This window comes from Schistocerca cancellata, chromosome 2 (assembly GCF_023864275.1).
Source record: "Schistocerca cancellata isolate TAMUIC-IGC-003103 chromosome 2, iqSchCanc2.1, whole genome shotgun sequence".
NCBI classification, from domain to species: Eukaryota; Metazoa; Arthropoda; class Insecta; order Orthoptera; family Acrididae; genus Schistocerca; species Schistocerca cancellata.
This window is the reverse complement of record NC_064627.1, coordinates 606,269,579-606,293,108: the sequence shown is the minus strand read 5'-3', so window position 1 is coordinate 606,293,108 and position 23,530 is coordinate 606,269,579. Positions and strand designations below refer to the sequence as shown.

The following is a 23,530-nucleotide window of genomic DNA, read 5'->3' as shown; positions in this document are numbered from 1 at the left end:
TGTAAGGGGGATTTTATCTTACAACCGTGTTGGATTAAGAAGAGAGGTCCATTCTCCCTTGTGGCAGACAGCCTGTTTGTACTTAGTAGTATAACCGTGTTTTAAGGTGTCACAGCCACGTTGCAGAATGGCTAGTAGTAGATTCTGTTTAATGCTCCTAAGCTTTTAACATCTGCTACGTTTCTGGTTGAATTGTTCCACCAGCTGTTTTCTAAAGCTATCTGAAGTGCCTAAAATTTGTCTAGACTGTGTGATTAGTCTCGAATGTGCTTGGTGGCTTCTGGAGATTTTTTCCTGAAGGCTACCTGTACATTTGTTAAGGTTATTTTAATAATTTCTATGATTAATGTTTTAACATTTTTTGATTTTTGCCGCGCCCGCATTTGTATTTGCCTTGAGTTTTGTATCCCTTAGGCGAGCCTAATAAGCCTATTTTTGTGTCCTTGCATAGTCTAAGAGAGCTTCGCTGTGTGTCGTAATTACATCGCTACTTTATTTGTCTCGTTGGGCCCGGGGAGTGGTGCCCAAGGTCTACGTCTGAATCTACTGTGCTGTCTGCGGGCTTGCGCCACGATCCGACGTCGGCCTGACCAACTGGAATTTATTCGTATTTGAATTCTTTCTTGTGACAAGAAAATTTTGAAAGATGGTTAAAGATTAAAGGGAGGCTGTTAATGTTTCTTTCACATACAACTTTAAACAACATATCTATGTGCAGTAATCGCTCCTGGATCCCTGATGATGGATAAATTCCGAAATACGTCATATGAACGATAAAGTCACTCCTTGCCTGATGTCTGACTTTTACTATTGCGAACCAGTCAGTCTGAATGAAGAACTGCTGATTGTTTTAACTTGAAGTTTGACAAAAAATTACAGATTTACAGTTTAAGGATTTCTTTTCCTTTGGTTGTACTGTGAAACCTTGCTTCTTGCGAAATTGTATGATTCTATGCCAATGGGAAGTATCCCATAACTTTTGATGAGTGAGCTTGCGAGTGCTAAGATATGTAACATAAATGGCCGTATCTTCTGATTACATTGACTTAGGAGCTTCAATGTTTTACACCGCCAGGGAACCATAGACCTCAGTATGTGACATAACTTTCAACCAGATACGTCTACCCATTCCTGAGAAAAGGGGTTTTTAACAGTCGGACAGACGGACTAATCCTACAAGGGATCCGTTCTTACCAACTGAGCTACGGAATCCTATAAAGTACAGCTGGACAGGTCTCTTAAGAATGGAAAACAGATGGACTGTGAAAAAGGTTGTGCTCTGGAAACCAACTCGTTGGAGAGAAGGAAGAGATTGGAGGATGACCTTGGATTCCTATATGAAAGAAAGAGTGCGTGATCTACCATGACAATAGTTGGTAACAACTTGTACCGCGCTACCAGCTTCTTCTATTACAAAACAAACCATTGTCATGAAAGTACTGTGTATAAAATATCTAGTACTCCTTTACGAGACGATTAGAATGTACCTAATTCTTGATTAATTTTATGTATCAGTGACAGGTTACATCACAGAACCACCGCTTCATGACAAAAAAATTTTCGTTTCTTGTGATATGATTACAGATTTATAGTTTAAAGGATTTCTTTTCCTTTGGTTGTACTGTGAGAAGAGTGAGATAAACTGAAAACTGATGAACACAAAAATGAAATAGTGGTTAACACGGATAACTGCGTCGGATTGTTGTAACTCCCTGAGACTGCACGGTTGTGTGTCGAGTCTACACTAGAGAAAACAAATGAGACAAGTTATGTCAAAACCTTATCTTCTTAGTATAACTGACGTACGCTGGAACTGGAAAGTTTGAAAACGGAGAAATGAGGAAAATGAACATTTTCTCCGCAGGAAATTACCTCTGAGTCTCCGCTCCTGAACGTAACTAGCTATTTGAAACTGTGTGTGTGTTTTAATAGTATTGTTTACATAACATGAGTCTTAAAATAAGTGAAATAGAGTTATGTACTCTTCTTTCGGATCTGTGTTCTTGCAAAGGGAGTACAATGAGTCATGTATGAAGGTAAGTTACAAAAATATGACATTTAGGTATGTCAATCTCTTCCTCTCTCATGATTCAGTGTAATTCAACGGCTCTTAATTCCCTCAAGATAATTGTGTAGCAATGTGATTTTTTTAATAATCTATTGTTCTTATATTCTGTACTTTGTAGTCATTCAATGTTTTACACTGTTAATCGCATAGTTAATGTGAAATGAAGGCAGTGTCATAGATCACGCAAATTTAAAAAAAAAAATAAAAATGGATCAAATGTTTTGCGAAATGATTTGTCTGAAAGTAAGAAATAAAATAGATTAGAAAAGCATTTGACGCACCTCATTTGCTCTACATGATTTCGAGCATCATCCAAAGGCGCTTCAAATCTGTCTCTGATCTGTTGTATTTCTTACTTTAAGACAAATTATTTCAGAGAAGAGTTACACGATTTTTTTAAATTCTTTTGTTTTCAAATTTTATTCTGAAAGCATGTTCTTATCGACACCTTATTTACTCTTAATAGCGGCTACTGATGTCGAAGGGTACTAAATTTATTCTTTGCTGCGAAGGAAACCATTTTGACAGTTAAATATCACACCATTATTACTTTTTATCGGCAATGTAGCTAGGCTTTGTAAATATAAACTTTTTGACACCTCATTTCTCTTCCTAGTGTCTGCTGTTTTCCAAATGTCCTAAATTTAATAGTTGATTCGAAGGAAACCATTTTAAAAAATCAAATATCTCATCAGTGTAAAGTTTTGTACGTAAAATAACTACTTCTTGAAGAGGAAATGTCCTAAATCTAGCACTTGATTTGAAGGAAGCGGTTTTGACAATTAATTAATATCATACCAATGTAATTCTTTATGCGCAAAACAGCTAGGCCTTGAAGAAGTTAGCTTTTCGAGACTTCATTTACATACGAATAGCTAGCAGCAACTGTTCGTGATACATTTCAACTTTTCCCAAATCACTAATTAAGTTTTTCTTAATTACTGTGTTTACTTTCAAGCAATTAAATATTGTTTTGCAAAACTAGACCTAACGCTGGTCAATTTGATATTCCATTAGTCCCTCTCTTCGTTTAGCTGTGAAGATTCGGACAAAAATACATTGTGTAATATCTAGAGAGTGTTGTTTCGCTCCGCCCAGACATTTGACCAACGATAGATTCCATGAAGACAGTTACAATGATAAATTTTACCCAACAGATATATAAACTGCAACGATTTGGGAAAAGTAATTAAGGAAATTACTTCAAAGAAATAACTTAAAAGCAACTCCACTTAATTTTTAGATATCACGTAAGGCAAGCTGAAGATATATACTCCAAAGCCGATGAAATCAAGAATATGTTATAAGCAAGCCGTACAGTTCTTAGAAGATGAGCTCGAGCAGGAGAAAGACTAATAGAGAAAATGGTAAAATCAAAAGGTCTATAAGCTTGTACGCAGTCTCACAACTGGAGCACCTGGTTCCTAACTGCTGAAAAAGCTGTGGATTAGTTGAACCGTGCGGCCCTACATAGAGCTTTTGCACCTACATCGAGCCAGTGGCCCCCTGCGGAGCCGAGCGGTTGCCACCCGCGCCGCCCGCGCCAGTCAGCCCGCACGCTATTTGTTCAGTCGATTCGACTGAATCGAGTTATCGAGTAGTTGTACTTTCCTATGTAGCCCGCGCGTCCGCGTCATCGTATTTTATACGTTTCTGTATGGACATAGATAGCAAACACATACCTACGAGAAAAGTCGCAGCCGTTCTAGTGATCTCGATACTTTATTCTGTCTGGCATTTGTTCGAGAAAAGTTGCGAATATTCTACTGTTTTGTGATTAAAAAGAGACTAATGGGAGAGATTCTTCAATACAAGCAACCGAGCATAAACGCCCTTAATGATCGTGATTGTGTCCTGCAATCGTTATCTGTTTGTCCTAGATGTGACTATCCTATTTTGCACACGCTGTACAAAATATTTGATTGTCTACCTGCATCTATTGCTACAGAAGAAAGAAGTTTTTCAACATTATGGCACACAAAGACATGGCTGAGGAATAAGGAGGATCTGCTTAATGGTTTAGCTCTGTTGAACACTAACCCTGAAATTGATTGTCCTATTGAAGATGTAATTAACCAATTTGCCAGGAAGAATAGGCGCATAGAATTCATCATTTAAGGAAGAGAACCACAATTGTAACTTTTTTATATCATTGTTGGCATTGTCTTGTACATGTGTATAATCAGTTTAAATAAAACTTTCTTAAACCTTGCATGTGTCTTGATTATTTTTTATTACAGTAAAAGTAAAGGTAGTTCAACATATTTTTAGCGCCCCTCCTTGAGGTTTTTCTGTATCCGCCACTGCATCAAGGACAAATTGTGGAGAATGGTTTTGTGATAACGCTGTTGTGTGTATTGCCAACTACATCGTGAAAAACTGCCCGAAAAGAAGACTTTTGCAGGAGAGGAAGAGAGTTGCATGCAATTTATGTAGCTGATGGGTCAGGCAGTTCGCTGCTTCGAGTCCAGGAAAATCTTCATATCAATAAGGGCATGTGTCTACTTTGTGTAAAACATTAATGTAAATATCTACTTCTGTAAGTAACACCGTTTGTAGTTGTGCCGCAAACGACAGTAATAACAATAAAATTAAGATATTTATCTATTATTTAGAAAATAGTCTGTAGCAAGAGTAGAATTTCGACCTTTTAATTGAACAACCCATAGCTTTGAGTTATAGTTGAGCACCTAATAAAAATTAAACTCAGAAAGAGGAGAGCCTTATAAAGATTTGTTTACTTACTTCGCAGAGCCCAGTCGGGAGGTGTGATTTTGTTGAGGAGATTGTCCAGATAGAACAGGAAATCGCTTCTGCATTGCTCTGAAATGACATTGCTGGCCCTGGAGAAGTTTCTATAATACTGGGAGAAGGTTCCATGACCAAAAAGGTCTATGTTCACGAATGCGTTTACACTGTTCGTTGCGCACAACGCAATAGACACCAGTACAATCGAAATAAGTGTCCGTGAAAATGACATAATGGCCTGGTCGTCACACGCCACCAACAGAACTAACGGCACTGATATCAAAACGGAATGTCTCAAATTAAAACTGTTTGCTTGTTCGAGGTAGCCAGAGTGCTGGGATGCCGATAAGCCTATCGTTGAGATGGTTATCAATAGTTACGTGAATCACCAATGAAGCACGAGGCGATTAGAAAAGTGCCCATATGGCAGTCCATAAAACTCGTTTGTGAAAAGGTGAGAGGAGGAAATTAGGAAACTAGAACGCCAAATGCAGAGAGACGGATTAGGAGGGGGATGTTTGTCGTATTGATCTACAAAAGCTGACGAAGACAACCGAAATGCAGCAGGGACTACTGGAGTTCGTAGCTTTAATGAATGGGCAACAATAAGGAAAAGATATAAGCGTCACGGTTCGGAAACGGGTTAAAGCAGTGAAGTGGTGACACTCAAATACACCAGACAATACATTATTATTTTCTTTCAGAGAGTTAGTTTCCGTCAGGCAACGTTTGAAAGGAGACTTAAAAGCTAGTGATCTTGGAATGAATTAGACTGGAAGGGTTATGAGATATAACTGACTAGCTTCATGCCAAAGCCTTTAACCACAGACATATTTTTTCGTCGAGTCATATTACAGATTCTTAACGAAACCATTAAAATAAAGAAAATAGAATTATTTGACTTGAAAACGATAAGTAGATAACGCAAACAAATAAGCGTAGCTATGTGGACATAAGACTTAATACACTGGATGTATGAATTAAAAAACGCCTTCAGTCACAGCTTTCCGGGATTTATTATGTACACGATGCATTTCGGACCCTGTGAGTCCATCATCATGTGCAATTTGTATTAATACATGCTCTATTTCTTTTCTCTTTAATGTGGTGAAATGTTATGAATTTCGTAAGTGAAACGCGGAAAATATGTGCGAAATAGTGAAAAAGACGAATAGTGTAAACTTACCACATAATCCAAGAAAAGCGTTTTTAACGTTTTAGCACCATCATACATTCTTTTCTCTATCCTTTTCGTACATATCACTTCACTTAAGAGGCACATTTGCATTCGCACGATTGTAAACATTTCGCAGGCGTTTTTGTACATGGTGTGATCATAGATGATAATATTCGTAGCCCTAAAGATATAATTATTAAACAATTGACATATGCAGGGAATAACTTAAGAATAGGGTCTTTAAAATTATCGAAATAACTGTGGCTTTCGAAATCCGTTTGTTCATTCACATAGATTCTGGTGTTTTTATTTTGTGGAGGTATATCTCCAGTTGTTCTAACAGAGTTAGTGTCTTACCATTGGCTTCATTATGTAGTACTACCAAATTGTTTTCTAAACTGTTGATGACATGTTTCGTTTCCATCTTTTCCATTATTTCGCACGTTTTCCGCGTTTGACTTAGGAAATTCGTAACCTAACATCAAACCTTCCCATGACAGGAATATGCATGGCTCTGAGCACTATGGGACTTAACATCTGAGGTCATCAGTCCCCTAGACTTGGAACTACTTAAACCTAACTAACCTAAGGACATCACACACATCCACGCCCGAGGCCGATTCGAACCTGCGACCGTAGCAGCAGCGCGGTTCCGGACTGAAGCGCCTAGAACCACTCGACCACCCACGGCCGGCTGGCAGGAATAGACATTTCACCTCATTCAAGAGGAAAAATAAAACTTGTATTAAGACAAATTACACCTGGTGATGGACCCACAGGGTCCGAAATGCATCGTGTACTTAATAAAACATGGAAAATTGAGACTGAACGTGTTTTATAATTCATACTCCCAGTGGGCGGAATGCAGTCACGTTTGAAGCTGCAGAATATGGACAACATTTAAAAAAATACGTAATTTCGCTCCATGTACAGCTGATATCATCCACTTCTATAACCAAGATCGGTAGCCCAAGCTAATGGTTTGGTTGCCACCTCTGAGGTATGCAGCTCGAATGATAGTGATGGATACACTTTTGTCATTTGTTTATGACCAGTGAACAGGAAAGACATTGTCAGGTAAATTTCCTAACATTCAGGTAATGCACCAATATCTTGAGATAAGTAACAAACCTCTCCTTAGTGTTTCAGAGAGTGATACAAGTTATGCTGTTGATGGTATCTCGTCCGTCGGAAATGGATGTACGAGGTGGAATCCAAAATTTTCAGGACTTGTGCTGCCATCTTGAAAGTAGGAGTAGTACATCTTTGCACCGCTAGGTGGCGAGAGCTGCATATCTGATGAGTCAGTGTGCGGAGTCGCATTCAGCTGGGAGGATGTGTTGCGTGTCCACAGTGATTTCCGCAATACTCTGTGTTTGGTGTGTAGCGATTTTATGATGTATCTACATCTACATCTACATCTATACTCCGCGAGCCACCTTACGGTGTGTGGCGGAGGGTACTTATTGTACCACTATCTGATCCCCCCTTCCCTGTTCCATTCACGAATTGTGCGTGGGAAGAACGACTGCTTGTAAGTCTCCGTATTTGCTCTAATTTCTCGGATCTTTTCGTTGTGATCATTACGCGAGATATATGTGGGCGGTAGTAATATGTTGCCCATCTCTTCCCGGAATGTGCTCTCTCGTAATTTCGATAATAAACCTCTCCGTATTGCGTAACGCCTTTCTTGAAGTGTCCGCCACTGGAGCTTGTTCAGCATCTCCGTAACGCTCTCGCGCTGACTAAATGTCCCCATGACGAATCGCGCTGCTTTTCGCTGGATCATGTCTATCTCTTCTATTAATCCAACCTGGTAAGGGTCCCATACTGATGAGCAATACTCAAGAATCGGACGAACAAGCGTTTTGTAAGCTACTTCTTTCGTCGATGAGTCACATTTTCTTAGAATTCTTCCTATGAATCTCAACCTGGCGCCTGCTTTTCCCACTATTTGTTTTATGTGATCATTCCACTTCAGATCGCTCCGGATAGTAACTCCTAAGTATTTTACGGTCGTTACCGCTTCCAATGATTTACCACCTATGGCATAATCGTACTGGAATGGATTTCTGCCCCTATGTATGCGCATTATATTACATTTATCTACGTTTAGGGAAAGCTGCCAGCTGTCGCACCATGCATTAATCCTCTGCAGGTCTTCCTGGAGTACGTACGAGTCTTCTGATGTTGCTACTTTCTTGTAGACAACCGTGTCATCTGCAAATAGCCTCACGGAGCTACCGATGTTGTCAACTAAGTCATTTATGTATATTGTAAACAATAAAGGTCCTATCACGCTTCCTTGCGGTACTCCCGAAATTACCTCTACATCTGCAGATTTTGAACCGTTAAGAATGACATGTTGAGTTCTTTCTTCTAGGAAATCCTGAATCCAATCACAAACCTGGTCCGATATTCCGTAATCTCGTATTTTTTTCATTAAACGTAAGTGCGGAACCGTATCAAATGCCTTCCTGAAGTCCAGGAATACGGCATCAATCTGCTCGCCAGTGTCTACGGCACTGTGAATTTCTTGGGCAAATAGGGCGAGCTGAGTTTCACATGATCTCTGTTTGCGGAATCCATGTTGGTTATGATGAAGGAGATTTGTATTATCTAAGAACGTCATAATACGAGAACACAAAACATGTTCCATTATTCTACAACAGATTGACGTAAGCGAAATAGGCCTATAATTATTCGCATCTGATTTATGACCCTTCTTGAAAATGGGAACGACCTGCGCTTTCTTCCAGTCGCTAGGTACTTTACGTTCTTCCAGCGATCTACGATAAATTGCTGATAGAAAGGGGGCAAGTTCTTTAGCATAATCACTGTAGAATCTTAAGGGTATCTCGTCTGGTCCGGATGCTTTTCCGCTACTAAGTGATAGCAGTTGTTTTTCAATTCCGATATCGTTTATTTCAATATTTTCCATTTTGGCGTCCGTGCGACGGCTGAAGTCAGGGACCGTGTTACGATTTTCCGCAGTGAAACAGTTTCGGAACACTGAATTCAGTATTTCTGCCTTTCTTCGGTCGTCCTCTGTTTCGGTGCCATCGTGGTCAACGAGTGACTGAATAGGGGATTTAGATCCGCTTACCGATTTTACATATGACCAAAACTTTTTAGGGTTGTTGTTTAGATTGTTTGCCAATGTTTTATGTTCGAATTCGTTGAATGCTTCTCTCATTGCTCTCTTTACGCTCTTTTTCGCTTCGTTCAGCTTTTCCTTATCAGCTATGATTCGACTACTCTTAAACCTATGATGAAGCTTTCTTTGTTTCCGTAGTACCTTTCGTACATGATTGTTATACCACGGTGGATCTTTCCCCTCGCTTTGGACCTTAGTCGGTACGAACTTATCTAAGGCGTACTGGACGATGTTTCTGAATTTTTTCCATTTTTGTTCCACATCCTCTTCCTCAGAAATGAACGTTTGATGGTGGTCACTCAGATATTCTGCGATTTGTGCCCTATCACTCTTGTTAAGCAAATATATTTTCCTTCCTTTCTTGGCATTTCTTATTACACTTGTAGTCATTGATGCAACCACTGACTTATGATCACTGATACCCTCTTCTACATTCACGGAGTCGAAAAGTTCCGGTCTATTTGTTGCTATGAGGTCTAAAACGTTAGCTTCACGAGTTGGTTCTCTAACTATCTGCTCGAAGTAATTCTCGGACAAGGCAGTCAGGATAATGTCACAAGAGTCTCTGTCCCTGGCTCCAGTTCTGATTGTGTGACTATCCCATTCTATACCTGGTAGATTGAAGTCTCCCCCTATTACAATAGTATGATCACGAAACTTCTTCACGACGTTCTGCAGGTTCTCTCTGAGGCGCTCAACTACTACGGTTGCTGATGCAGGTGGTCTATAGAAGCATCCGACTATCATATCTGACCCACCTTTGATACTTATCTTAACCCAGATTATTTCACATTCGCATTCGCTAATAACTTCACTGGATATTATTGAATTCTTTACTGCTATAAATACTCCTCCACCATTGGCGTTTATCCTATCCTTGCGGTATATATTCCATTCTGTGTCTAGGATTTCGTTACTGTTCACTTCCGGTTTTAACCAACTTTCCGTTCCTAATACTATATGCGCACTATTTCCTTCAATAAGAGATACTAATTCAGGAACCTTGCCCTGGATACTCCTGCAGTTTACCAATATTACGTTAACTTTTCCTGTTTTTGGTCTCTGAGGACGGACGTTCTTTATCAACGATGATAATGTCCTCTCTGGTAAGCCGTCAGGTATTTTATCGTTTCGCCCAAGGGGGGGTCCCTCTAACCTAAAAAACCCCCGTGTGCACGCCACACGTACTCTGCTACCCTAGTAGCTGCTTCCGGTGTGTAGTGCACGCCTGACCTGTCTAGGGGGGCCCTACAGTTCTCCACCCAATAACGGAGGTCGATGAATTTGCAACCATTATAGTCGCAGAGTCGTCTGAGCCTCTGGTTTAGACCCTCCACACGGCTCCAAACCAGAGGACCGCGATCGACTCTGGGCACTATGCTGCAGATATTAAGCTCAGCTTGCACTCCGCGTGCGATGCTGGTTGTCTTCACCAAATCAGCCAGCCGCCGGAAGGAACCAAGGATGGCCTCAGAACCCAAGCGGCAGGCGTCATTCGTTCCGACATGTGCTACTATCTGCAGCCGGTCACACCCAGTGCGTTCAATAGCTGCCGGAAGGGCCTCCTCCACATTACGGACGAGACCCCCCGGCAAGCACACCGAGTGCACACTGGCATTCTTCCCCGACCTACCCGCTATTTTCCTGAGGGGCTCCATAACCCGCCTAACGTTGGAGCTCCCTATAACTAATAGGCCCGCCCTCTGTGACTGTCGGGACCTTGCCGGAGAATCGGCCACTGGCCCAACAGGCGAGGCATCCTGTGGTGGCTCGGAAACGATGTCATCACCACTAGGAAGCACCCCGTACCTGTTGGAAAGGGGTAAGGCAGCTGCCACGCGGCCAGATCCCACCTTCGCCTTTCGGCCAGGCACGCGAGAGCCCACCACTGTCCGCCATTCACCCTGGAGTGATGGCTGACCGGTAAGATGCTCACTGCCGGAAGACGCAGCGACATCAGGGGTTCCATGTGATTCCAAGGCCACCGGAGTAGGCATAGGTCTCACCACAGTTGCCCCAACGCCACTACGAGCCGACGCCTGCGCCTCGAGCTCGATGAGCCTAACAGACAAAGCCTCCACCTGCCCCCGAAGAGTGGCCAATTCTCCTTGCGTCCGCTCACAACAACCACAGTCCCTACACATGACTATGTTTACCCTACCCTATACGGTGACAAATTCCCAAGATAATCTTCTGATTACAGCTTGTGTGTATCAAATTCTGTGTGAATTTCGGGAAAAGTGTTACGGAGACCCTTGCAATGATTCAAAAGTGTTTGGGGAACAGAGCATGAGCTGCACGTTTGAGTGCAATGCTCGGTTCAGGGCCGGCCGTACAGACGTTGAAGATGATGCCCACACTGGAAGGTTCGTTAGCCGCACAACGTCAGAGATTGTTGCCAAAATTCAACAGTTGGTTCATGCAGATCGATGTCAAACCATTTAAGACCTTGCAGATGAAATGGGTTACGGGAAATGTCAACGAATGTTGAGTGATGAATTGCGCATGCATCATGTCGCCGCAAAATTTGTGACAAGGTCTTGACTATTGATCAGAAGGCACAGCGTGTTTAAGTGTGCACGGACCTTTGTCAGGCCGCATTTGATGATCCTACCTCCTTGTCATGGGTTATCACTAACGACGAGAGCTGGATTTACAGTTATGACTCATTGCAAAGCAACAATCGTCCCAGTGGAAGAGCCCGGGCTCTCCAAGACTCAAAAAAGCGAGACAGGTGAAGAGCAATGTGAAGAGCATGATCATCGTTTTCTTTTATACCAACGGAACTGTGCTCAAAGAATTCGTCCCACCCAACCAAATAGTGAATTCCACATACTACTGTGACGTTTTGCGATGGCTCCGTGAAAACATGCGGCGACGACGGCCCAAACTTTGGCGTCAAGGGAACTGGCTGCTGCATCATGACAACGTGCCCTGTCACACATCCTTGCTTACCAGAACCTTTTTGGCAAAAAATACCATGGCGATTGTATCCCACCCACTGCACTCGCCAGATTCGTTATCTTGCGCCTTCGCGCTATTCTCAGTACTGAAATTCAAGTTGAAAAGCCGTCGGTTCGACACTCTAGAGAGGATTGATGAAGCATCGCTGGTGGTGATAACACCCTCAAAGTACAGGACTTCCAGAAAACGTTTGACCAGTGGCAGAAGCGCTGGGAATGGTGTGTACATGCAGATGGGAACTACTTCGAGGCTGATGGTGACAATTAGTCCAAAGGTAAGGTTTTCAACAAATGGCAGCACCAGTCCCGAAAATTTTGGATACCGCCTCATAGAACACAATGGTCACTTCGGTGCTCTTAGTAAGGCATAGCTTATGTGCTGACTTCGCGGTTCATCCTTCTGTTTTTCATTGTAGTCAACGAAACAAACAAATACATCACAATCATCTATGTGAAATAGCTACACTTCGGATGCAGCACACAAGTGGAAAGATGTAAAACACAAAAGATAAACTAAAATCTGTGAAATTCTGTTAGCTGAAGCAGTGGGGGGCTGCCCCATCGAACAATGCCGCTCTATATCCACTTTATTATTGACCAAATATGCTGTAGTAACTGTCGTGACATTACAAAGGAGGAATGACCTTCTGGCAATAGGTCACAATTTTAACATTTACGAATTCGGCTTACTGAATGATAAGGATATTTCTTACATCACAGGTTTGCCCCAATTTGACTACTAATTCATTCAGTCTGTACTGCAGCAGGGTAAACAAACATTGCCAAAGTGATGATTACTGCTCAGGGTGTCGAACGTCCAGCTCATTCCAGAGGAGGATAATCGGTCGCATCCTTTCCAAAGAAACTAGTGTCTTATTTGCATAAAGGTATTAAGGGTAACGACGAAAAACTCAAATTGGACAGTCGGAACGGGATTTCAATCATCATCCTCCTAAATATGAGTCCAGTGCTCAGCAACTGCGCCACCTTATTTGATTTCAAATCCCGGATGTTCTAGTTGCAGTTCGTTTGTGATTCTTCTCAAGCCAGCGTTTCCTCTTAGCAGTGCTCCTCAATTCATACCTCACAATTGTATGGATTGCAGAAAGGGTGACGGGAACATATGTTCAGAAACAATCTGTTTCCATCACACAATGCAGACTTTCACAGGCGGTATTATATCCTTGTTGATTACAGTTGTAAATGTATAGGGTCGTGGTCTGAAGCACGTTTCTGTTTTTAACATTTCAACTCCTGATGCAAGAGACATCATCAGTGGCTGTTAAGATTGCGTTATTTGATTTTCGAATTGAAACAAGCTCAGCACGCGAAACTGTTTGTATGGAACCATGCAACGGTCAGATTGTGACGTCAATCGCGCCTGCTTAGCCGAGTGGAACGTCCTTGCCCACCACACAGCAGGCCCAGTTTCGATTCTGTGCTGTGTTGAGAGACTCGTCAACAGCCACACAAGAAAAATCAAAAGGAGTCGGTACTGGCGACCCAGCTCATGATCCTCCTCGACCTACCCAAGTGCTGAGAACAATAATTCCGGCCTGGTACGAGTCTATCACGTGGACATCACATCGGCGACTTGCATGTCCTTAACTTACAGCAGTAATCCTAACGATGAAAAGGTGCCTACAGCTTAACGTGAAATCCAAAGGACGTTTTCTAGTTTTCAGATCACTGCTAAGGCCTGGCCACCATGCCCTGTTCCCGCCTACAGGAACCAAGGACAGCGTGGGGAACTTGGGGTTGAGGTACAAAGAATATCAATGATTTTTATTTACTTTAAGATTTTATATATATAAATCGCGGCCATGAACCATGGACCTTGCCTTTGGTGGGAGGATTGCGTGCCTCAGTGATACAGACAGCCATACTGTAGGTGCAACCGCCGGCTGGTGTGGCCGAGCGGTTCTAGTCGCTTCAGTCTGGAACCGTGCAACAACTACGGTCACAGGTTCGAATCCTGCCTCGGGCATGGATATGTGTGATGTCCTTAGGTTAGTTAGGTTTAAGTAGTTCTAAGTTCTAGGGGACTGATGACTTCAGATGTTAAGTCCCATAGTGCTCAGAGCCATTTGAACCATTTGTAGGTTCAACCACAACGGAAGGGTATCTATTGAGAGGCCAGACAAAGGTGTGGTTCCTGAGGAAGGGAAGCAGTGTTTTCATTAGTTGCAGGGGCAACAGTCTGGATCATTGACTGATCTGACCTTATAACATTAACCAAAACGGCCTTGCTGTGCTGGTACTGCGAATGGCTGAAAGCAAGGGGAAACTACAGCTGTAATTTTTCCCGAGGGCATGCAGCTTTACTGTATGATTAAATGATGACGGCGTCCTCTTGGGTAAAACATTCCGGACGTAAAATAGTCCCCCATTCGGATCTCCGGGCGGGGACTACTCAAGAGGACGTCGTTATCAGGAGAAAGAAAACTGGCGTTCTACTGATCTGAGCGTGGAATGTCAGATCCCTTAATCGGGCAGGTAGGTTAGAAAATTTAAAAAGGGAAATGGATAGGTTAAAGTTAGATATAGTGGGAATTAGTGAAGTTCGGTGGCAGGAGAAACAAGACTTCTGGTAAGGTGAATACAGGGTTATAAATACAAAATCAAATAGGGGTAATGCAGGAGTAGGTTTAATAATGAATAAATAAATAGGAGTGTGGGTAAGCTACTACGAACAGCATACTGAACGCATTATTGTAGCCAAGATAGACTCTAAGCTCACGCCTACCACACAAGTGCAAGTTTATATGCCAACTAGCTCCACAGATGATGAAGATATTGAAGAAATGTATGATAAGATAAAAGAAGTTAACCAGATATTGAAGGGAGACGAAAATTTAATAGTCATTGGAGACTGGAATTCGATAGTAGGAAAAGGAAGAGAAGGAAAAGTAGTAGGTAAATATGGAATGGGGGTAAGGAATGAAAGAGGAAGCCGCCTGGTAGAATTTTGCACAGAGCATAGCTTAATCATAGCTAACCCTTGGTTTAAGAATCATGAAAGAACGATGTATATGTGGGAGAGACCTGGAGACATTGGAAGGCTTCAGATAGATCATATAATAGTAAGACAGGGATTTAGGAACCAGGTTTTAAATTGTAAAACATTTCCAGGGGCAGATGTTGACTGTGACCACAATATATTGGTTATGGACTGTAATTTAAAACTGAAAAACCTGCAAAAAGATGGGAATTTAAGGAGATGGGACCTGGATAAACTGAAAGAATCAGAGGTTGTACAACGTGTCAGAGAGAGGATTAGGGAACGACTGACAAAAACGAGGGATAGAAATACAGTAGAAGAAGAATTGGTAGCTTCAAGAGATGAAATAGTGAAGGCAGCAGAGGATCAAGTAGATAAAAAGACGAGGGCTAGTAGAAATCGTTGGGTAACAGAAGAGTTATTGAATTTAATTGATGAAAGGAGAAGATGTGAAAATTCAGTAAATGAAGCAGGCTAAAAGGAATACAAACGTCTCAAAAATGAAATCAACAAAAGTGCAAAATGGCCAGACGAGAATGGCTAGAGAACAAATGTAAGGATGTAGAAGCATATATCACTAGGGGTAATATAGATGCCGCCTACATAAAAATTAATGAGACCTTTGGAGAAAACAGAACCACCTGTGTGAATATCAAGATCTCAGATGGTAAACCAGTCCCAAGCAATGAAGGAAAAGCCGAAAAGTGGAAGGAGTATATAGTGGGTCTGTAAAAGTGCGATTTACTCGAGGACAATATTATGGAAATGGAAGAATATGTAGGTGAAGATTAAATGGGAGATATGATACTGAATGAAGAATTTGACAGAGCACTGAAAGACGTAAGTCGAAACAAGACCCCATGAGTAGACAACATTCCATTAGAACTAGCCTTGGGAGAGCCAGCACTGATAAAACTCTACCACCTGGTGAGCAAGATGTATGAGACAGCCGAAATAACCTCAAACTTCAAGTAGAATATAATAATACCAATCCCAAAGAAAGCAGGTGTTGACAGATGTGAAAATTACCGAACCATCAGTTTAATAAGACACAGCTGCAAAATACTAACACGAATTCTTTACAGACGAATGGAAAAACTGATAGAAGCCGACCCTGAGGAAGATCAGTTTGGATTCTATAGAAATGTTGGAACACTTGAGGCAACACTGACCCTACGACTTATCTTAGAAGATAGATTGAGCAAAGGCAAACCTACGTTTCTAGCATTTGTAGACTTAGAGAAAGCTTTTGACAATGTTGACTGGAATACTCTCTTTCAAATTCTGAAGGTGGCAGGGGTCAAATACAGGGAGTGAAAGGCTATTTACAATTTATACAGAAATCAGACGGCAATTATAAGAGTCGATGGGCATGAAAGGGAAGCAGTAGTGGGGAAGGGAGTGAGTGAGGGCTGTAGCCTATCCACTAATCAATCTACTTACTGAGCAAGCAGTAAAGGAAACGAAAGAAAAATTTGAAGTAGGAATTAAAATCCATGGAAAAGAAATAAAAACTTTGAGGTTTGCCGATGACATTGTAATTCTGTCAGAGATAACAAAGGACTTGGAAGAGCAGTTGAACAGAAGGACAGTGTCTTCAAGGGAGGATATAAGATAATTATCCACAAAAGCAAAATGAGGATAATGGAGTGTATTGTAATTAAATCAGGTGATGCTGAGGGAATTAGATTAGGAAATGAGACACTTTAAAGTAGTAGATGAGTTTTGCTATTTAGGGAGCAAAATAACTGATGATGGTCGAAGTAGAGAGAATATAAAATGTAGACTGGCAATGGCAAGAAAAGCGTTCCTGAAGAAGAGAAATTTTTTAGCATCGAGTATAGATGTAAGTGTCAGGAAGTCTTTTCTGAAAGTATTTATATGGAGTGTAGCCATGTATGGATGTGAAACATGGACGATAAATATTTTAGACAAGAAGAGAATAGAAGCTTTCGAAATGTGGTGCTTCAGAGGAATGCTGAAGATTAGATGGGTACATCACGTAACTAATGAGGAGGTACTGGATATAATTTGGGAGAAGAGGAATCTGTGGCACAACTTAACTAAAAGAAGAGAGTGGTTGATGGGACATGTTCTGAGGCTTCAAATGGTCACCAAGTTAGTTTTGGAGGGCAGCGTGAAGGGTAAAAATCATAGAGGGAGACCAAGAGATGAATACACTAAACAAATTCAGAAGGATGCAGGGTGCAGTAGTTACTTGGAGATGAAGAAGCTTGCACAGGATAGAGTAGCACGGAGAGCTGCATCAAACCAGTCTCAGGACTGAAGACCATAACAATATATATATATATATATATATATATATATATATATATATATGTGTGTGTGTGTGTGTGTGTGTGTTTGTGTGTTTTGTAATACTACGGACCATAGCAGGAACCGACTTCGCGAAGTGGGCGGAGCGACAAAGCCCTACTCTCAGTGGGACTATCGACGCATAGTTTCTCGGAGAAGAACATTCTAATGACCAGAGCATAACCGGTACCAGGAGTGGAAAGCCGTGGATCAACTCCTCATTAAGTAACACCCCAACTCCAACGAGGGTTATGAAAGACGCTAAAATGAAAACTGGAGAAAAATTGTCTGTATTTTGGATTTCGGACGACTACTCAATGTCGTTCATTAAAAAGTGCCATAAACCAAGGACTTTTTCTCGCCGTCAGCAAACAAGTAGTGGACTGCGGGTCCACAACATTTTTGGGAAGTATCCCGAGTCTGGAAAGAGAAGCAGGTGAGGAGGTATCTGATTAGGAACTGTACAGGTAATAAAGGGCAGCATTTGTCGCACCAAGAACCAGACACCTATCGCCGATCCGCACACCAGGAGATGCTCGCCCATGTCCAGAACACCATAGGCGACACATAATGGATTGTCTGCAAGGTGAATCCCGTGCAGGCGAGACCGACATACTTGCTTGCCATTGACTGCATGGTACCATGCAGATTGGGCGTCAGTGGCGAGATAAGGACTGAACACCGATCACCAGATGGCGCGCAAGTCTACGTGGGGACCCTTCCCCTCACACACATTTGGCGACTTATTCTGCTGAAGAAAGCCACAGATCGCGTTCGTGGACATCAACCGCGTTGCTAATATCGCAGTACGGACATAGCTCAGTTCGAGGAAAAATGGCGGAAGTAAAAGAAGGGCGGCGGGACGTCCGAACGCTAGACTGTGGCTGAGAGAGAGCGTAGTGCAAAGGCCTCCATCGACAAGCTGGTAAGGCATGTGGGGCAATAGCGCCACAGAATCATTTGAGAACTGACGAAAAGAGCTGTTGCTCTGTCAGGGACATGATACAGACCTAAACCGTCCATGCAACCTGGAAAGATGAGGGTCTTGTACTGTTTCTTGAACAGCAAGCTGTGGCAAACAAACGAACCCAGTGTCACTAACATGCAGCGGACCACGGACGGTGGACTGGGGAGTGTCTGTGCCACGTAGGGGATACATGACACCAAATATACATTTGCATATTATGTCTTTTGCAGAAGACTGAGGGCTCGTAAACGATGATCTCTGGATTGATGCAAAGAACATGGACGGAGATTGTTCACATAAGAAGTGTAGCTGAATCATGGCAACCCAAGAGACATCCCAGACAGGCGTTGACGGAGTCTTCAGAGCAACAGTTCCATGGAGAAAGCATACAACTGTGCAGAGAGCAGGCAGCCTTGACACACGAAATGACGAATCAAGATGGGAGGACTGAGACAGCCATCTGCGAAGGAGATGCATTACGACGTCGACGGTAGTATCAGAGTATCCCATATTGGGGAGCACCTCTTCCAGGTAGTTGTGATCGACCTGATTGAACGCCTGGCTGAAGTCAAGTACAGATAAGCCACTATGTCTCGATACCAACAGAGGGCAGTGCGGATGTTACTAACACCTCCCAAGGAGGTTCGATCAGGGGAAACTTCATACTGGGCCGTTCGTTTACATGGTGCAGCCAACAGCCGGATAAAGACCTTTGTGTTGCTGTTCAGCAATGTCAAGGGGCGGCAATGAAATATCCATGATGTACTATGCGGTTTGTGTTGGGAAAGAGGAGACTATCGAGGAAACTGTCTGGAGCCCGCACGACAGGCGATATAAGGTGCCGACACATTTCCGTCGACACTGGAGCCAGTATGGGACGAACTGTCTGATAAGATTGTAGTGGGAGGCCGTCAGGACCAGGCAATTTATTCGTAGAACTCACCTGGATAGCACCATGGACTTTGTCCTCCTCGACGTCGGCAAGCAGATTCATCTTTGCATCCCCAGGAACCAAGCAAATTAGATCGAGAGACCGCCACAATGCTAGCAGGATGGTGACGTTGTGCATAGTACAACTTAATATAATGTGCATGGAGGGCACACCCTAAATCACGTTGGGTATCTAAGCGCCGTCCATCATCAGTCACAAGAACATTAATTGAAGTCCTCTGACGGTGGCATTCCACTATAGAAAGCTGCACTAAACCGTCGTGTGTGTGTGCCCTGGCCATAGCTCCTTCAAGCTGAGGTCAAGAGAGGGATGTGAGCTGTGCCGTGGCACGAGTCACCATCGCCTGACGCTCTGGCGAATACGGCATCATAGCACATTCCCAGAGAATAGTGAACTAGAAATCTCAAGCTCGTCATATCCAGACCGCGACCTCCCTGCCATAAACAATCAAAGCCTTACGGAGGTCAGGCTTTTTGCACAGGACCACCATGACAGGGCTGACTGATATGCATAACAGCGTCGACGACAGGCTGTCCATGTGGTCTCAGTGAGCTACTGGCTGTCAGGTGAAGTAAGATGGATTGTGTTAAGTTTCCATGGTCCCCAGTTACGCCACAGCACTTGGCTGTATAGACTGATGGCGAAGATATATGCGTCATAGTCAGAGAATGCAACAGGTCAGGCTTCAGCAGGCTGCACTCCTCCTATGATATCACGACAGAGGCGGCAGGAAGAGTAGCTAGTGAAATGCGTACACCCTTGATGATCACCATGAACATCCTCCCAAGAGTCCACAAGGTTGAAGTGCTGGACAATGACCGCTAGCACTGTAAATGGAGAGTGACGCAGAGTTGGTCTTTGTGCGTCTGGATGGAGCTGAAGTCGCCTCCCATGATTAAGGCATGAGCCTAACCAAGAAAAGAGGCGTGACTACCTCAGAGGAGACTTCACAAGGAGGGCGGACAGTTCAAACGGAGGAAGTACGAGGAGCTCCCCATTAGGCCCCCATTGAAGTACACATCGTTGTCAAGGAAGGGAGAGCCGATCCCACCAAGGGAACTCCATTACTCTATGCACATCCAGAAGTCCATTCTCAGCATCGACGTCGTTCGCTCAGGAGACAGACGTCTCACTGGACTGGTTCAGTGGAATACTATCAGAGGTGCTCCCACCAGTAGCGTCAGACACAGAAATGGGGGCAACTGCATCAGTCGCAGGCGGGGGAAGGTAAGTATCCACAGGTGGATGCTGACGCGAGACGCTGGCAGAGATAGATGTCGCGCTGTCTGGCGGGAAGACGTCGGAGGACATCACATAATCAGCAGGAGGATCGTCATCGTGTACACACGAACGAAGGAGGCAATCATCAGAAAGGGTACAGCGCTGTCTCTTCCCTTTTCCCGGCGCCCGTTGCTCACTAACGTATTTTTCCGTGTGGGATGGCGGACGGCTGTTGTCCGACATGCGGCCAGACGGCGGAAAAGCGAAGAGAAGATCGATATCCAATATCAATAACCGTGGGGTCGGGACAGACGGCTTACATCTGCTGCCTGTAATCGTCTGTTGGTACTGCCTCCGGCGGCAATGTAGCAGAAACAGGTAAAACGTCCATCGTGTCGTCGAGAGGAGTCGACGCCGGTGCCGACTGATTCAGAGTGGGCGGAGCGGGCACCCCCACCGAGGACGCGTTAAGATAGAGGTAACACTCCGGGGAGAGCGTCTCCAACCGGCGCCTGAACCAGTCTATGTCGCAGACCTTCAGAACGGACGTGGCCTACCTGGCCACAAACTGAACAAGTGTGCGGGTGACTGCTGTACGTGACATGTCCGACGGCACCTCGAATGGCAATTCGAAAACACTCAACATTTGGTCAAAACCAGCATGCTCAACCACGACAGCCGCTAGATGGCTGTCAGGGTATCGGAACTTGAAATCGGTATCATGGCGCCGCATAACGTCGTAGCACAGTTCTTCATCCACCAGCTTTATGTACACAGTGGTACTAAGTATCAAAAAATGAATTCTGATAACATCGTACGACGGGAGACGCATTTCGTCCCGTATAAACCATTCTTCTTCATCTGCTTTTGGTCGTTCCTTATTCAAAGGAAAAGTTAATTCAGTTGTGGCTCGGCTAAACGTAAACGCCATGAAGGTCGATGAATTCGGACACGAAGACAAGCCGCTAAACGAAAGTAAACAAACGCGAGCTCTTGCAACAGGCAAGACGCAAACAAGGCGTTTTCGCCTCACCACTGCCTCACTTCGAATGTTGACGTCGTGGTAGCCTGGATGGGAACTTTAAGCGACATACCTTTCAAGAACTCTACCACCACTTTTTGCAGGAAAATCAAGTACCGCTGATACGTTGGGCGGAGAGGAAGGATGCACTGCTCAGTCAAACAATCATCTATGATACCTGAGCAGACTTTGGTGGCAAAAGCGTTCTGTAATATTCGAACATTTGTGGAATGAGAGTTTACTGCATCCTATCATACATGATAGTTACGAGAAAGGTCTATCGTACACCACGAGATATCTGCATCAAAAACGTCAACAGATATTAGCTTTTGAATAAAAACGTGATTGCACTTCGTTTTCCTTGTACATGGAAAAGGACTGTTGCGGACGTATGCATCTCTGTAAAACTTTGTCTGATGAGATATTTCTGTAACTTCGGAAGTGTGTACCGTAGCTGAAATTGTAGGATAGCCTGTCCCATCGATCAGATGTGCATTTCAGGTTGATAATAATTGTGGCATGTAAATAAGCAACGGGCCAGCGCTGTAAATGCCAAGGCCAGTAACATACATTATGATACAGGCGCCAAAACAGCGGGAAACTGTTACAGCTGTCTAAAGATGGCGCTCGTGTCTAAACCCAAAAAAAGTAAATATTTAAATGTAAATAAAATAAACATTTCAACAGTGTGCATATTTCAAAAACACAGTGGATCAGACTGACTGCTGAACGGCTAGGGGTACTGTAAGTTCGGTCAACTCTCAATGCAATAACAGAATTCAAGGAATACTACATGTGTGAATTATTGACAATTGAAGTGGCTCTGTGGGTTTTTTACAACAATAGGGCATTGCTGAAGTACTCATTACATGTAAATAATATACAGTATTGCAAAATGAAAAGGAAAAGGAAAACTGCACCAAAACGGAGAAAGAGAGGGCTCAAAGTGAAAAGAAGAAACTAGGCAGCACCAGGTGGACTTCGACTGTCATTCTGACATTTATTACAAGGCTTGGAACCAAGGTAAGTAATGTTAAGGTATTTTAAAGCGTTTAATTCATTATTGAAATGAATTTAGTATTGACAACACTCATCGTACTGATTATGAGATTGTAGTTAACTCCTTGCATGGAATCATGTACTTACCTATCAAAAAAGGCTGCTTTACGGAAATAGAATACAAGTTATTGGTGAAAGGACACTCTTTTATGTCTTGCGATCGTAATTTTGCTGGCGTTGAGATACGAAAGAGGCTAACTACGTGTAAAGTTCCGAAAGATTTACTTGGCTTTATCACAGAATCTACGCATACAACACGCTTCGAAGTGACTGTTACGCAAGAAAGAGAGTTTTATGATCTTAAATCACACAGTGGTGTGCTTTTGAAATTTGCACATTGTTGAAATTTATATTTTTCAGCAGCTGATTTAAAATCGTAAAAATCTCTTTCTTGCTGACTGCTGAACGGCTAGGGATACTGCAAATCGGTCAACTCTCAACGCAGTTGAAGAATTCAGAGAATATTACATACCGGTATTGTTGAGGAATTTGAAGCATTCTGATGTTCAACAGATGAAGCTGGAAACACTGCACTGTGAACCACGGTTATCTGAAGAAAAGACAAGGAATTTGGCTGAAATGATTCCATTTGTAAAAGAGGAGAATAAGTGGTTTTATGAGAACCTTGTGAAATGTATGAAAATGGGTATGACTGAACTTGTATCGTTATTTACGTTAAAGCGACTGCATACAGAACGTTTCATTTTCTTCAAATTTTGTGTCATTTTGTTCTTAAACCTACTGACAAAGTAAAAACACCATACATGACGTTAAGCCCCTACAGTTTCCGTGTTTGCATCGCGGTCCCTAACTTTAATAGTGCGTTTGTATAACTGCTATACACATCTTGTCGATTATCTCTAAACCAGATTTTTGGCGC

At 42.9% G+C, this 23,530-nt stretch overlaps 1 protein-coding gene across 1 annotated transcript in view; it reads right to left on the bottom strand.

Annotated features, from left to right (window-relative positions):
- LOC126157063 (nose resistant to fluoxetine protein 6-like) overlaps positions 1-23,530 on the bottom strand; it is a gene marked incomplete at its 5' end in the record, with an annotated part of 297,846 nt that overhangs the window by 228,641 nt on the left and 45,675 nt on the right. The window lies entirely within an intron of this gene.